This window comes from Cynocephalus volans, chromosome X (genome assembly GCF_027409185.1).
Source record: "Cynocephalus volans isolate mCynVol1 chromosome X, mCynVol1.pri, whole genome shotgun sequence".
Lineage (NCBI taxonomy): Eukaryota > Metazoa > Chordata > Mammalia > Dermoptera > Cynocephalidae > Cynocephalus > Cynocephalus volans.
Window position 1 is genome coordinate 149,352,551 of NC_084478.1, and position 16,880 is coordinate 149,369,430.

General features: G+C 50.1%; 1 pseudogene; it reads left to right on the top strand.

Moving 5' to 3' along the window:
* The first annotated feature begins 9,987 nt into the window (after positions 1-9,987).
* LOC134368465 (paraneoplastic antigen-like protein 5) lies at positions 9,988-11,317 on the top strand (annotated as a pseudogene).
* Positions 11,318-16,880: the final 5,563 nt, after the last annotated feature.

Here is a 16,880-nt window from a genome sequence, read left to right on the forward strand (position 1 = left end):
ATTATATGCTTGGGACCTCAAGCAGCACATATCATACCAGTTATTGCCCACAGGCCAGAACTAGTCACACAGCTACTCCTAACTGCATGCGACAGAGACAGGGGGCCTGGGGGATGGAGAGACTAGGAAATGCAGAGGAGCACACAGGATATGTGGTGAGCACAACTGTGTGTACTACAGGGACCTTTTACCAGAGGGGTTCAGGCGACTTGTTTCACCAATAGTTTAAAAATCCTTGGGGGTCTGTTTTGTTAGGAAATTTTATGGGTGTTTTATTTTTGTGTTTAATTTGTTTTGCTACTCATGGCTCATTTGAGATGAAAGTGTCCCTGCTGTTCCTCTAGTTTCCTTCCATTCATTTACACATTCAGTCACTCACACATCCATTCAGCATGTATTTGTTGAGCACCTACAGTGGGGTAAAAACGTCTGCCCTTATGGAGACGATGTCCCAACAGGAGCAGACAAAAAACACGATACACATGTGTGAGGCTGGCAATTGGTGAGGAAGAATAAAGCAGGGCGGGGATATGGAGTGCCAGACCTGGGGGCTGCAGTCAGTTTTCCATAGGCAGTGAGGGAAAGCCTAAGTAAGAAAGCACCTTTGAGCAATTGCCTCACCGGGTGAAGATAGAAAGCAATGAACCTTTCTGAGGGAAGAGAGAGTTTTATAAGATTTAAAGATTCTTCTGATGGCAGGACACTGCAATAAATGAAAGGAATGGCTCTTTGTTACTCACAGTTCCACATAAGAGCAGGCTGCTAGGCAGAACCACACCTGAGGACAGGGTGACAATGAGCTAGAGCTGTAGGGGCAGCTTATGTATGGCTAGCAGGGTGGCGGAGGCTAAGTTTTGTGAGCTCCTTGTGGATTGGCTAACTTGAATAATGTCCCAGTTTCAAGGAATAGGGACTGTCCCTAGCTGTCTAGCCCCAGGATGATTAGGACAGGTGCATAGTGGCCTGAAGTGTGACAGCTTGATAAAGGAAGAGGTTGGAGTGTGAACTTAGCCAGCTGCTTAGTAAGGGGAGCTTCCTAGTCTCTAGCCAGGGCCTCAAAACTAGGTCAAGACAGCATTTAAAAAAAAAAAAAAAACAAAGGGCCTCTTCAGCAAATGGTGCTGGGATAACTGGATATCCATATACAGGAGAATGAAACTAGATCCATACCTCTCGCCGTATACTAAAATCAACTCAAAATGGATTAAGGATTTAAATATACACCCTGAAACAATAAAACTTCTTAAAGAAAACATAGGAGAAACACTTCAGGAAATAGGACTGGGCACAGACTTCATGAATACGACCCCAAAAGCACGGGCAACCAAAGGAAAAATAAACAAATGGGATTATATCAAACTAAAAAGCTTCTGCACAGCAAAAGAAACAATTAACAGAGTTAAAAGACAACCAACAGAGTGGGAGAAAATATTTGCAAAATATATATCTGACAAAGGATTAATATCCAGAATATATAAGTAACTCAAACAACTGTGCAAGAAGAAAACAAGCAACGCGATTAAAAAATGGGCAAAAGAGCTAAGTAGGCATTTCTCTAAGGAAGATATACAAATGGCCAACAGACATATGAAAAAATGCTCAACATCACTCAGCATCCGGGAAATGCAAATCAAAACCTCATTGAGATACCATCTAACCCCAGTTAGGATGGCTAATATCCAAAAGACTATGAACGATAAATGCTGGCGAGGCTGCGGAGAAAAAGGAACTCTCATACATTGTTGGTGGGACTGCAAAATGGTGCAGCCCCTATGGAAAATGGTATGGAGGTTCCTCAAACAATTGCAGATAGATCTACCATACGACCCAGCTATCCCACTGTTGGGTATATACCCAGAGGAATGGAAATCATCAAGTCGAAGGTATACCTGTTTCCCAATGTTTATCGCAGCACTCTTTACAATAGCCAAGAGTTGGAACCAGCCCAAATGCCCATCATCAGATGAGTGGATACGGAAAATGTGGTACATCTACACAATGGAATACTACTCAGCTATAAAAACGAATGAAATACTGCCATTTGCAACAACATGGATGGACCTTGAGAGAATTATATTAAGTGAAACAAGTCAGGCACAGAAAGAGAAATACCACATGTTCTCACTTATTGGTGGGAACTAAAAATTAATATATAAATTCACACACACACACACACACACACACACACACACACACACACACACACACACACACAAACCGGGGGGGGGGAAGAAGATATAACAACCACAATTATTTGAAGTTGATACGACAAGCAAACAGAAAGGACATTGTTGGGGGGAGGGGGGGAGGGAGAAGGGAGGGAGGTTTTGGTGATGGGGAGCAATAATCAGCCACAATGTATATCGACAAAATAAAATTAAAAAAAAAAAAAACAGAAAATTATATCACAGACGGTTCCAGATAAGGCCCCTAGAAAGGAGGGCATCTGATACATTAGAGCAAACGAAGGATTCGGAGATAATCTGAAGATAGAAATGACAGATTTGCTGGTAGAGCAGACAGTGGGGTGTGAGATAAAGAGTCGAGGATAACTTCAAGGTTTTTGGTCCGAGCTACTGGAAAGGTGGAGCTGACATGAGTGAGATAAGAAAGATGTCGGAGAAATAGGTTTGGAGACAAGAAAGGAGTTAGGATTTGATCATGTTAAGTTTAGGATGTCTGTTAGATGTACAAGTGGAATTGCCACGCGTATACAGTTGGATACCCGAGTCTGTTGCTTGGGCAGGATGAAGAGATAACGTTGGGAAAAGTCAGTGTGTGTGTTTTTGTGCATGTAAATCCATGAGACAGGGCAGAGGCACCTAGAGAGTGAGAGGAAGTGTAGGTAGGTCGAGGGACTCATCCTTGGACATATGTGGAAAGAAACAGTAAGGGAGACTGAAAAGGAGCTGTCAGGGAGGTGGAAAGAAAACAAGGAATGAACGACATCCTGACAGCCAAAGAAGGGAAAGTGAGCCACGTGCCACACTGAGCGTTAGTGGTGTGCCGTTCTTTCCTTCATTTGCATGTGTCTCTGTCAGAGCATGCCTTATAAGATGTCCCTAGTGCAGCCAAACTGAATCCCTAGGTGCACATGTCTCTTTGTCACTGGAGTATTCACAGTTACAGAGTCAGAATCCTACATTGTAGACTCCCATTCCGCTTGTGGCAGATTCCCTTTAAGACTTGTTACCTATGGTGTCACGACTATTTTATGAGAACATTTTTGTTCATTCGAAGATTTATTATTGTGTGGTAATCGGTGTCAATCCAACATAGCTCCTGCCCTCCAGGAGAATATAATGTAAGGTAGGCACTGATGGATCTCATAAGATAATTACAAAGGGGTTTGACAGTTCAGGAAGAGGCAAAGATCACTTTCAACGGGAGGGAGTTGGAGGTGGGATCAGAAAAGGTCTATGGAGCTGGTGATGGGCGTAGAGGATATTAGGATGGCTTGACTGTATAGTCACAAACTTTGTCTTCCTTTCCTGCTATGACTAATTCAAAGTAGACTACTGATGTTTCCATTATTTTCACATTCCCGGCGTTTCCCTGCTGTTGTCACAATCTATTTCTGAATCCTTCCAAGCAAATCTCAGCTGGTGTTAAACCTTGTTCATGTAAACAATTTTGTTTAGTTGTGTTTGTCCCCCTTACTTTATCTAATGGTATACGAGTACAGGCAGCTGAAGGCTTACTTATATGAGTCTTGAACTACTTCTCCCATCTTGTCATTTGGAAATAACTGACAGTATTTCTCTGTGTCACATATCTTGTCCACCATAGCATTTGGTTTGCCAGTGTTTTTTTTCTTCTTGAGTCCCTTCATCAGTTTCATAAATCTTCTGGAAAACACGTTAAAAGTTAATTCTGAGATAAGCTCTTTGCCCTTTGCCAAGAGATCACTATTCTAGCATCAGAAACCATGATATAAAATCTTTATCAGCGAACTCACAGCATCTTTCTGCTTTCTGTATATGCTTCTTTAGGACAAATTTAGCAACTGGAATAAGAGATGAGGATTCGACCACTACCCCTGAGTTTTGATTTTTCTACCCTGACAATATGCAAGATTGATTGGGGTAGGGAGAGACTGGAGAAAAGGAACCCAGCCCAGAGGCCATTGGATCGTCCAAACAACTGGAGAGGACAAAGCAGAGGGGCTCTGCCCTGCACAGTCATGTCTCCAGTCCCAGGTCAAGTCCTGGGATCATCGTCTGTTGCTCTGTTATCTTCAGTCCTTCTCTGCAGGCTTCCCCACAGCTTTCTTTTCCAGCTGGCCTCTGCCCTCGCCAGGCTCCCCTTGTGTCCATTTCTCATGCACCACTTATGTCACTGTCTCAGCAGCCTGCCTTTCCTGGACTTCCTATTGTAATTGTCTTTGGAAAGTGTGGAGCTGACTCTTAGAATTGTTGACACCATGAGTGCCTTAAAGTCACTTGGTATAGTATGGATATGTTGTCCCCTCCACGATATCATGTTGAAGTGTCATCCTCCATGTGGCAGTGTTGGAAGGTGTTTGATTCATGGGGTCGGATCCCTCATGAATAGATTATTGCCCTCCAAATGGGGGTGTGTGGGGTGGGTAGTGAGTGAGATCTCGCTCTATTAGTTCCTTTGAGAGTTGGTTGTTTAATGGACCCTGGCACCTCTCCTCCCCTCTCTCTTGCTTCATCTCACTCTGTGATCTCCTTGCAACTGCTGGCTTCTCTGCACTTTTCCACCAGGAGTAGAAGCAGTCTGAGGCCTGCGCCAGATGCAGCTGTCCTAGAATCGTAAGCCAAATTAAGCTCTGTTCTTTATAAATTACCCACTCTTAGGCAATCTCTTATAGCAACACAAAAACAGACTAATTTTTCACTAATTTCCATCACGTGGCCCTAGCCCACCTTCCACTTTTGTATTTTCTTTCAGATTGGGGAACCAGACCTGTCCCTATGGAATCACATTCCCAGCAGGACATTTCTGAAGAAGGCTCATTCTGGGCCCCTTTGTTGCGTGACACTTGGGGATGTGAAGGCCACTTAGAGAGACATCTGGGACAAGTAGCAGAATAGCACCAGAGAAACTCTGGGGAGGGTGTGTCCTATGAGCACAGTACTTTTGAGGGAAGTTTCGGACTGAAGTCAGTCCTTGTTTCCCAGAGCGGAGTTCGTACAGGAGAGAGTCTCCTACACGGGACACACACGTAGGTGTGGGGACCTGTGCAGGCCTGACTAGCTTGCGGGGTGCTAAAGAGGGCCTTGAAAGGGGTCTCTCTTGTATGTCCTGCAAGCAAGTAGGAGATCTGAAACAATGGTGTCCTTACTAAGGGTCATGCACCGGTCAGGGTATGCGTGCTTCTTGCCTAGAAATACACCTTGAGATTAGATCTGGTATTTGCCATAAACGTCATGTTCCTCAGATGTTTATGAGCCATTGACGTGAGAGCAGGGAACAAAGAAATACCAAGGCCACCTGTATTGTTTTTGAAAAAGCTTGTTTGTTACATTCCTTCACGTAGACCTCAGCTAGAAGGATATAAATAAGATTGTAACCTGAATAAACTTGCTAGTGAGCAGCATCCCTGCTCTTACCCCCCTCGATCCCCGCTTTTCTCTGTCTTTATTTCCCAGCGGTCTTCTACTTTCAGGTTACCTTTGTTCTCGTCGGAGCCGGCCTCCGACACGTAGGGACCTTGATGCCGAATTTAGATCTGATTACTCAGCAGGGGTTCTGTGTGGGAAAGATACTCAACAGTTAAAAAGGATGAATAAGGAAATCTGTAAAGCCAAGTCATGCCAGATAGTCATGTAAGATCTTGTACATAACAATAAGGAATTACATGACAGTAATACAGTCCACTGAATAACTTTTCCTATTATAAGTTAAAGGGTTAAAAATAATCTTCCTTAACTACAAATATCTTGTAAAAGAGATGTTCTAACCTTTCCCACCTATTCTGTCCTTCATTCCTGTCAAGAAATTACATCAGCATTTAAATTAAGAGTGCCTAACATACCAAGCTTGCTTTGGAAGAAACATGCTGAATGTTTTACATACAATAACTGCTACATGACCCAAGGTTGACTCTAGTCCAGGACTTTATCAGCAAGCAAAATTACTTTAAACACATTACCCCTCATCTTGCTCATCTTCTGCAAAAGGCCTTTTGTGCCCACGCTCATCACTTCCTTCATCGTGTCCTGCGTTAAAATAAAGATGAAAAACAGTTTTACCAGATGTATGCGATTTTGGCCATTTCTCATGGAGAAATACCCTCACCGTGGAATTTCTAAGGCCTTTGGACTACAAAGGCTTTTGGAACAGACCTATACAGTACAGGGAATCATCATGTGCAGGTGAGAGGAAGTTAGGCCATCGCTCAGAAAGGTTTTCTAGAGACGTTTCTGCAAGCCTTTCTGGCTTCGAGTCACAGTGAACCAGGTCCTACTCATGACACATTTCAGAAGAAGGAATGCCCACGTCTGAGCGTCTGGAACTCTCCAACTGCTACAGGGTGGGAACATGACAGGGGAACCCTGCAGGCCAGGAACAGGCTTTACAAACATAGGCTGTTTAGCGTTTGGAACAGGTAGAATCCGAAGCTGTGAGCCTGGGGAGCGGTGGCGCCCACGTGCTCCACCTGCAAAGAGTTCAGAGAGACGGTGCCCTGGGGCGGGACTCTTCTTCGGGGGCCCCGCGGGCGTCTTTCCCTTGGTGCTCATCGTCAAGCGCTGCCATCGCCTGAGCCTCCACCGGGGACGTGGCCTTCCTTCCCATGCGCTTCCCTCCAGCGGGCGCCAGGGTGCGCTGTCTTCCCGCGCTGCAGACCGCTCCTGGACGTCTGGAGTGCAGAGCCACGCTGCAGAGACAGGCAAGCCACAGGACAGTCAGAGGGCACGTCCCAGGCTGCACAGGCGTGGTGCTGTCCTGCCCTAGAGTCTGTGCTGGCAGCCGGAGGTGACGAGGAGAGGACGTCAGCCCCCGTCCCGCCCGCCGCCCCACCCCTGAGCTTCAGTCCCTCTGCAGGGCTCCTGTCGCTGGGACACGAAGAAACTCAGTGCTGCTCCCGCTGCCCAAGGGCCCCCGCGTGCAGGCCGGGAGCAGGGCCGGGCTTGGGGAACACGATCCGCCAGCCCCCCCCCCCCGGCCGTCTCCATGGGAACCGAAACCTTTACGCTGGTCCTGTATGGCCAGGCGAGGCCGCTGGCCACTCACTGGCCCAGACGCCTTCTAAAGTTCTCCAGGGACCGGGTGTCCCTTCCTGACAGGTGACCAGCAGGGCAGTAGGGGCAGACGCGGAAGGTCCCCTCCCCACCCGACAGCACGTACGTGGCCCCACTGCCACCCTCCCCCTGTTCTGGCCCACCCGGCAGGATCCCAGACCCCAGGTGACTCCAACTCCTCCGGGACGTCTCTTCAGAGGTCCGCCAGGCTCTACCTGCGCCCACACACTCGAGCCCCAGGCCGCGGGGCCACTGAAGAATTTCATGCCCGTGTGAAATGCAGGAAGCAGCTGTATTTTTGCTCTTTTCTCCTCAAACGCAGCCCAATAAAAAATAAATAGGAACCCTGAGTGTCATTCAGTAAGCACCCACTCGGCCTATACTTTGCACCTGGCCCTGTGCTGGCACCTTGGAATATATATATAAATAAGAAGAGGGTCTGGTGACTGTCCCACCACATGTTCCGTCCAATGAGGGAGAGACACGTGTTACTGGAGCAGCAATGGCTGTTGCCTCTGGTGTGACACGTGGCGGGCCTGGTGGTTTCCATCAGACAATAAGCGGCTGGACTCAGACCTACTGTTGCAATGTAAGCAGCTCCCAGCCCCATTAGAATTCTCTGTAATCCATGCACACGTGGGGCAGGATCAGAGGGCGGGGAGGCCCCCCTTTGAGGAAGAGTGTGGGGGAGGGGTGCGCTGCAGCCAGGGTGCAGGCGCGAGCAGCAGGTGTGCAGCTCCCTTGGCGGGATTGTCACCCGACTTCCTCTTCCTACCACAGCTTCGTGGTCCAGTCTGCACTGTGGCGGCAGCAGCGACATAGGCGTGGTGGCTGCCCTGCACAGGCGATCCGGCCTGGAGCCATCTCCAGCAGGTATGGAGCTGGGCCCCCGGCACAAAGGCAACCCAGATAACAGGGGATCCCCCAATGACCCTTGCTACCTTCCTAGGGGCCAGTAGCCGTAAGTTTTCCCTGGAAGTTGAATCCCACTAGCACCGTGCGGCCTCCCTGCCATTTCCAGTCATCACAACCAGCCTGGGAAATTCAGGGTCACCTAATCCAAACTTGACCCTGCCCAGGGGTCAGGACAATTGGCTCTGACCCTTGCTCTTGAGGGAAAGTGGCTGTAGCCCTTCCCCTCCCCCCACCCCCTCCTACTTCCACTGACTGATGTATCCCTGTCCAAGCATGGGGTGGGGGAATAAGGTGGGGGGTGTATGTGAACGAGTGAGGGGCACAGGGGGCTGTAGGTAACAGGGTGGGAGTGGGGAGCACAGGGAAATGAGAGTGGGGAGCTTGGGGATAAAGGTTAGGCTTGGGTGTGTGCAGGGCTTTGAGTAGGGATGGAGCTTGGGAAGGGTTGGATTTGGGGGGGAGGGGTGGGTTTTAAGAATTTGTGGGGTTTGTACTGGGGTTGGAACAGCAACATTACCCCTGGATCTTTTCTGCCTAAGCAGCAGCCCCCAGTTGGGTAGTTTCTTGTATCCCTGCACCAGGGTCCTTGTGTACACCTCTGGAGACTCAGCATTGACACAACCTGAGCGGGAGACGTGGACCAGAACCAACATACGTCTGTCTTGCTTTGGATAGATCCAGTGGAGCGGGACCCATCACCTCTGATCTGCCTGACTGGACAGAGCTAGAGAGCAGAGGGAGTGCTGAGTGCTAGTGGAATCGGAATCGCAGCAGCATCTGAACTGCTGGTGGGACCTACTCAGCAGGGTGAGCAGCTGGGAGGTGGGCTGTGTTGGGAGGGGACTGTGTAACCCTGGTAAAGAGCAGGAATGGAGGGGCTGCCTGCCAGGGCTCACAGACTGCAGGGCAGGGCCACACCTACAGCAAGAGTTGTCTGTTTCCTGCAGTGTAGCAGAGGAGACCCTTTCTGGGTCCCTTTTCTGCTCCTGATACCAGCTTCCACTAATTTGAAAGCACAAGCTCTTGTTTTTCAGCACTCACCCTTGCTGCCCACCTCATCCCACACCGCCCCTTCCCTCACGCACCCCCTTGTGGCTAAGATGCTTCATTGGTTGGCAGCCGGTGACATCACCTGTTGCTCCTTGAGGGCCTTAACACTACTGCAGAAATCCTCCTGCAATGGAAACCCATGGTCCACACTGTTCTCGGCATCTATGGCAGCACTGCAGCTCGTCACACGCGCTCCATACCCGCCCCTCTCATTGTGCTGCACAGAGCTCCAGCCATCTCTCTCATCTGTCAGGAATTTTCTGAGAAAGAGGAGAGCTCTGCAGCTCCTTCTGCCAGCCTTTGCCCCGGCAAGGAGGGGGCCAGGTATTGTGGGGCAGCAGAGCCCCAGGGGGTGTGGGCATTTTCCTGCCCTCTCCTTCCTCCAGGGCTTTGTGATTGTCCCCAGGCATCAGGCCCTGCCTCCTGACACTGGCCTTTTCACCACAGGCATGCACAGCCCAGAGATTTCAAGGAGGAACCCACAAAAAATGGAGTTCAGCTAGGAGGGCTGAGGTGGAGGAGATTTTCTTGGGGAGACCCTCCACACTCTGCTCTCCACAAAATAACTGCAGGAGCCATGGGAATCAGGAACTAAATCCCTGCATGGGGAGGTGGGGGCAGAGGAGGTGCTCTGGGTGGAGGTGGGGAGTTGGGTGTTAACGATGCTCTCACCCCTTTGCATTACAGGCTGTGGAAACCTGGGACACTTCTGCCTTCCTTCTTGGCATTGGCTCAGAATTATTTGAGTCCTGGTAAAGCTCTGAGCTGATTAGTGCCCTAGTATTAGATCAGTCCGTAGGCAGTGAGAGCCATGGCGGAGACACTGTTAGAGGACTGGTGCAAGGGCATGGGCCTGGACCCCAGGAAGGCCCTGCTGATCGTGGGCATCCCCGTGGAGTGTAGTGAGGCTGAAATTAAAGAGACCATGAAGGCAGGCTTCAAGCCCCTGTGTGCGTACAGGGTGCTGGGCAGAATGTTCCTAAGGGAAGACAATGCCAAGGCTGTCCTCATCGAGTTGGCTAACTGTCAATTTTGCTACAATCCCTAATCAGATACCAGGAAATGGGGGCACCTGGGAAGTGCTGGTAGAACCCCGGAACCCAGATGAACAATTTATCAATTGACCTAAGAACTTCCTGAAAGATGAGGGCCGAAGAGTGGTAGACGTGGCCAAAACCCTGGCCTATAGCACCTTGTCCACTGAGGGCTCGAGCCAAGTCTGACCAGCAGTTTTGCAGCCTCTGGAAGATAGCACGTGGTACCAAAAACCGAAAGTGTTTTCAGGAAGTGCTTTCCCAGGCCCAGGCGAAAAGACCTTTGAAGTGTGGCTGGAGCAGGTCACTGACATGATGCAGATGTGGCAAGTGTCTGAGGTGGAGAAGAGGTGGCGTCTGCTGGAGAGTTTACGCGGCTCTGCCCTGTCCATCATGCAGGTGCTCTGGGCCCACAATGACTCTATCTCTGTGGAGCAGTGCCTGGACGCCCTGAAGCAGATCTTTGGGGATAAAGAGGACTTTAGAAGCTCTCAGTTTAGGTTTCTTCAGACCTTTCAGAAGACCGGAGAGAGTCTCTGCTTACTTGCTACGCTTAGAACCCCTGCTGCAGAAAGCCGTGGAGCAGAGCCCCTTAGAGCAGAGCACAGACATGATTCATCTGAAACATTTTCTAGCTCGGATCTGCATGTCCACCACCCTCCAGCACAAGCTCAAGCTCCTTGATCAGTGAGACTGTCACCCCATATTTATGGAGTTAATGAAAGTCATTCGAGATGAAGAGGAGAGGGAGGCCACCATGGCTGTGATGATGGAGAAGCAGAGTCCTGTAGGAAGAGACTGGAAGGCCGCAGGTTGGCAGGCAGTAGCGGGGGCCTTGGGCAGGCAGTCCCCGCAGCTCAGGTCCCCATGCAGGCAGGTTCTTTTGACGAGAGCAGCAGCCAGACCCTACAGGAAGGGGCTCTCCGATCACTGAAGCGCAGCCGACTACTGTGCTGCCACAGCACTGGGGAAGAAGGCCGTGGCCAGGCAGCGTGTGCCGCGGCTGAAGACAAACCTCCATCACTGGGGAGGACACAGGTTGTAGCAGGAGACAGCAGCATTGGGAAACAAGATGGGGACTGGGGCCATGAGCCCTACGATGCGTAGGCTCAGAAGATCCAGGCACCGCTTCTCCTAGCAGGCAGCAGAGACATTTTATCAAGGGGAAGGGGCAGCCCAGGAAAACAACAGTTGACTTGAGTGAGTCAGAGGGGCAGAGCAGCCAGGCCCAGGCTGTGCCCCTTCCTCCTCCACCAGCTGGAAGGGACTCCACCAACCAAGACCAAACCCCATGTGACTCACTGACGGCCCTGACGAGGTGCCAGAGATGCACATGGGGCGCCCGAGCCTCGGGTGGGGACACCAGGAAAGTACAGGCTCAAGAATGTACAGCTGAGGGCTCTGGCCCAGGCACCAGCCCAGTCATCTGGCCAACCCCTAACGCCCACCCTGTGTGCTCTGAGACTGCCCAGGGTCTGACCCAGACAGAAGGAATCAGTGCTGGTGAGGAAGAGCTGCAAAGCTGAAAAGTAACATCTCAGAGTGGAGCCCGCAGGATCCAGCCTGTCTTCAGGATCAACTACACTGCTCTAGGGGAGCTCCAGGAACAAAGCACCATTGAGCTGAGGGCAGGGGACGCAAAGGACCTGGGATCCCCATGCCAGCTGAGAGGCAGTTTTCTCCCCCTGTGTCCTGACAGGGCTCAGTGGGCAAAAAGACCAAAGACTGGGAGAAGACCCCCAGGCAGGGGTGCTGGGTATCCAGTGGGCCAGTGTCCCCACAGCTGGCTTAGGCCAGATTGGGTGTGCAGGAAAGTTTTTGTTCCAAAGCAGGAGGAGCAGGAGGAGGAGGGGGAGCAGCAAGGGGAGGAGGGAGGAGTGGGGGTGCTGTCTCGTTCTGTTGTGTTTGTGCAGAGCCACAGGAGAGAGAAGGCAAGGAGAAACTGGGACTGGCATGGTGGACCATAGCTGAGCACCTGCCGATGCCGAGCCCTGCCCCACACCCTGCCACCTTGGGCAGCTGGCCTGGAGGCAGCCCTGAGTGTGTGTCCCAGGCCTGGATGAGGGACTTGAAGATGGCTGCTACCTGCACTGGACTGGGAAACATTAGGGGGAAAGAGGCCATTTCAATGGTGAAGCTGCCGGGGTCTTCCAAGAGGGGTCCCCCATTCCCAGTCCTGGGTCAGGCTGTTCCCTGTTCTGTGAAGCCCACCCTTATCTGTGTTGGCCCCGAGGTGACTCCCGTGTCAAGCAAGCGCTCCCATTCCCCAACCCCCACCGCCATCTTGTCTGTGCAAAGCCATGAGCCTCGTGTCCATCTGGGGCGCGATCTGGCCTACCGGGTCAGCCACCTCTGGGCCTGGGCACGTGCTGTGAGCTTCCAGGCCAGGAGCCAAGGCTCTGCTCGCTCTTGTCCAGTGTCGCTAGCTCCACCTCCGCTTTCTCAGTGAAGATTTAGGCCACTGGCTGCCTGTTCTTGTGGGGATGTGTGTGACCTTAACTGAGCATTTCCCCCCGGAGTCTCTGAGCTCTGATGTCCACCCTGCTCTTACTCATGCCTCAGTTTACTCGGCTCCTTGGTGTGTTCCCTGCCATGTTCTCCAGTGTCCTGTGACTGTCCTGTGCAGGCCATAGGGCAGAACACTGGCCCAGAGGGTCAAACCAGGAGCAGGTTTACTCAAGTGAGTGGACATTGCCAGAGTCCACCGTCCTGGCCAGAGGCAGATCGGGGAGCCCTAAGGAAGGGAGAAGGTGTTAGGGCCACAGTGTGAGCAGCAGATGTGGCACCTGGTCAGGAACCCCAGGAGGAGGGGTCCCCGGGACCCATGACCTCTCGTGGCTGTTGGGATGTCCTCTCTGTAATGTCCCCTTCTCCTCAGTGGTTCAGCAGATTTTTCTTGTCAGTAAAGTTCTCTGGATGTTGCAGCTGAGTCTCGCTTCTGCTGTGGGCAATTGACGGCTGGGCCACCCTGGGCTGGGATGGAGGTGGGGATGAGGGGACACAGGGGCCACGTTAACATTGGGGGAAGTGAGGGGCAGGGGCCGTGATGGTCTATGGGAGCCCCTGGGATGCACAGAACCCGTTGACATGACATGGGGCAGTGCCTGGTTGGGTCACCAGGGCACTCGGGCAGCCCCAGGAATAAGTGGGTAGAAGTTGAAGGGAGGGTGAGAAACAGCAGGCAGACCCCAGGCCCCAGGACCCCGGCTCTTCTACGAGTGGGACTATTTTATTTTGAATGGTTCGTGAAAGCAACTTCAGTAACTCAATAAAAGAAGACATTTTACTAAGTTGTTTGAAATATATTCTCAAACAATTTCATAGTTATTAAATAAAATGAAGACTGTGCATATTGTTAAATGTATAAAGTGCACATTACAAAAGGAAATGTATGAGAATTATCGATTCAAGGTTTTAGATGCATGTGCATTGACACTTCCACATACTACTGAATATTATAAGTAGAAAGCAAAGCACTCTCAACAATTTACCTTTAAAAATAGATGTAAAATACATAAAGCACAAATAATTCATTATACATATACATTAGTAAAATTCCTAAATCAATGCTAAGAGCAGGTGTCATATATAGTGGACCAAAACCAATTAAATGACATTTTGGTGTCTCTGTGAAAATGACATATTCAGAAACCCATGGCTCAGCACTGGTATTTATTTATCTCGTTCAGTTGTCTCGAAAATATTTAGCACTTTAATTTGCTTCAAAAATACAAACAGAAGTTTCTTTTAATCATTTTTACGTCCATAGAATAGGTTTTCTTTTGAAATCAAATTTTCATTGAAATTGGCTCTGTAACATGATTCGTAATACACAAGTGTGAGCAGATAAAATTGATTTTGTCTTCTCTTATATTTTCCTAAAGAAAGAACAATTTAACCTTCAATGCTTGTGCTTTCTACCTCTTGGGACTGATAGCGATCCACTGAGGCCAAACCTAAAATTAAGTCATCCATCTTTTTTTTTTTTTTTGTGACCGGTAAGGGGATCGCAACCCTTGGCTTGGCTTCACCCACACCGCGCTCAGCTAGTGAGCACACCGGCCATCCCTATATAGGATCCGAACCCGTGGCGGGAACGCCGCTGCACTCCCAGTGCTGCACTCTCCCGAGTGAGCCACGGGGTCGGCCCGTCATTCTTGCTAAAAGTTAACTGACAGGTTTAGGGAGAAAAAGTCACCATTACTATCGAAGGGCTGGAAGCCTGATATATGCAACTTTGGTATTCACGTAACTGTTGAGGGTACACTCGCTGGTTAACAGCAATGTGGTCTTGCATTGAACGAAGAAACTAATGATAAACAAGATATACTGAATTATACTAGAATTTCTAAGCCACTGTAATGGAGTTTAGTGTAGCTAATGTTATACTTGTGTCATATAACTGAGGTTCAAGTTCCTTCTTCAGAGTCTTCAGAATAACAGAGATTGAAGAGATATTTCAATAATTGCCATTTCTTGCTGATGCTGTTTCAGAAAATGAAATGTACGTAATTCTCATACGCAACTCCACAAAGTGTTCCAGTGCCCACACCCTCCCTTAGTCTCTAATATTAAAGAGTCACTACTTACAGTTCCCATCATAATGTTTTGCTGCAACATGGCCATGTCTTTGTTAAGTTCACTTTGTTCATCAATAAGGAGACTTTCATCATTCCCATCCAAGTCCTTGAGAGCCTAAAACAAAAAGTCCACTTCAGTCATAAGCTACTTTCATGTCACGTTCTAAACAGGTAAAATTACACTTCAAAAGGCACAACTTTTCATACATAGGCTTGTTATTTATTTCAACTTAAAATGTTATAGTAAATACATGGAGATAAAAATACCCACTCAAGAAATTTCTAAATGTCGGATTTGAGTGAAAGACTAATATTATGGGAGATGCAATAGTTTTATACTTAACTCTGAAAAATGGGTTGATGAACAGTTCTGGTCAAGATGGAACAAAGACAGAAAAAGACTGGCAGTCCCAAACCATAAAATACCATCACTTTTTAGGGGGTAATGGCCCATTTATTTTCACTCATAGTTCCGGTACCATGATTCCTAAGAAGGAATAAAATGGCCTGTCATGGGACCTCTTTAAGTTAAGAAAAACATAGCTTCTGTTTTAAATGTTCACTATTCACTCAAAAAATAATGATGTCATTTGTACTACACAAAACGTACCATGTGAAGTGCTGTGGAGGAATTAAAAACCAAATATGCGATCTCTTCCACAACTAAGAGGAATGAGAAAGCATAAAAGGTAGCAATAGAAAAAGTTTGTAAGACTTATGAGAGGGTAACTTTCTGGGGCTGCGTAGCTGAAAGTAGAGATTTATAGTGACTCAGGTGGCGTGAGCTCTCGACTTCCATCTCTCAGTGGCTGTGGTTTCCCAGGCATCTGCGGGATCCTGTGCTCCTTGCGGCAGGTGGCCCAGCCTGGGGGGCCTGGTCTTCATTCCCCACCTGCTCCCACACAGGCACCTGAGGCCACCCCTGTGCCAGACCAGGCTTGGGGGCGTTTCTGCCCAAACTGGAAAGGAAGAGATTGACAGAGGCTAAGGCTGAACTTGATCAGGTCCGTTCACCTCACCTGACCCAGCACCTGCTCCAGAAAGCCACCAGACCAGGGCCCTGGAGATGCAGGCTCTGATCCCCACCCTGCCTGTCCCAGCCCGCTGTGGGGAACTGCAGCAGAGACACGGGGAAAGAGGGGTCTAGACCGATAGGGCCAGTGGGGGTGTGTGTCAGAAAAGAGTTGTGCCCCCACCCCCAGCCCCACCCCGGGAGTCCAGCTTCCCAGCAGAGGCCAAGGAGGAGTCTGAAGGGGGCCTGGCACAGTCTAGTGGTTGTGGAGAAGGACCCAGGGCATGTGGGAAGGGGGACAAGATGAGCTTGTGCAGGAAGGCAGGGGTCCTCCTACAGGGCCAGGGGGATCTGCACATGGCTCGGTGGATGCCTTTGACCATCTCCCTAATAACCTGATGGTGGAGGCCTGGCTAGGGCCCCAGGCTTGTGGCAGGTCCACTGCCCACAGGAGCACTGCACACCCAGGTGGTCCCCGCCAGGCCATAGGACACACCATGGGCCTCCCGCCCCCCACCATCAGCCGGCAGCATCCACATGGTTTGAAACAAGGAGCTCCTGTCCCCCACCGAGCTGCACTCGGTGTTCCCAGGAAGATGCTTCCTTGTCCCAGAGCCAAGCACATCGCCTGTTGTTGGAGGCCCACAACCTTGTCAGGGGACAGTCCCCGGGACAGGCCTCCCACACCCCCTCTCCCACAAGCATGGCCGCTCAGAGCCAGCTCCTACTTCTACCCAGGCCGCTGCTGCACAGTTCCCAGCTGGGGTCCTGCAGCCTGAGGCCATGTACCTTGTCTCTCCTGCATTTCCTGAGAGACTCTAGGGTCTGCGTGGCTGTCCCAAGTCCAAACTTGTTGCACACCCATCCCCTGACTTGCACATGGGGAGAAGGGGGTCTTCCATTTCTATGTTGACAAGACTGGACAGCTGGAATTCACACCACCCTGGCTGGGACGGCAGCGTCGCACCGATCCCATTCAGTCCCACCCTGACCTGGACCGAAGCCCACTTTCATGCCGCATCACCCCACAGAGGGCCCGAGTGCCCCCTTCTTTGTTGGGGGGCCAGGGGTTCTGAGA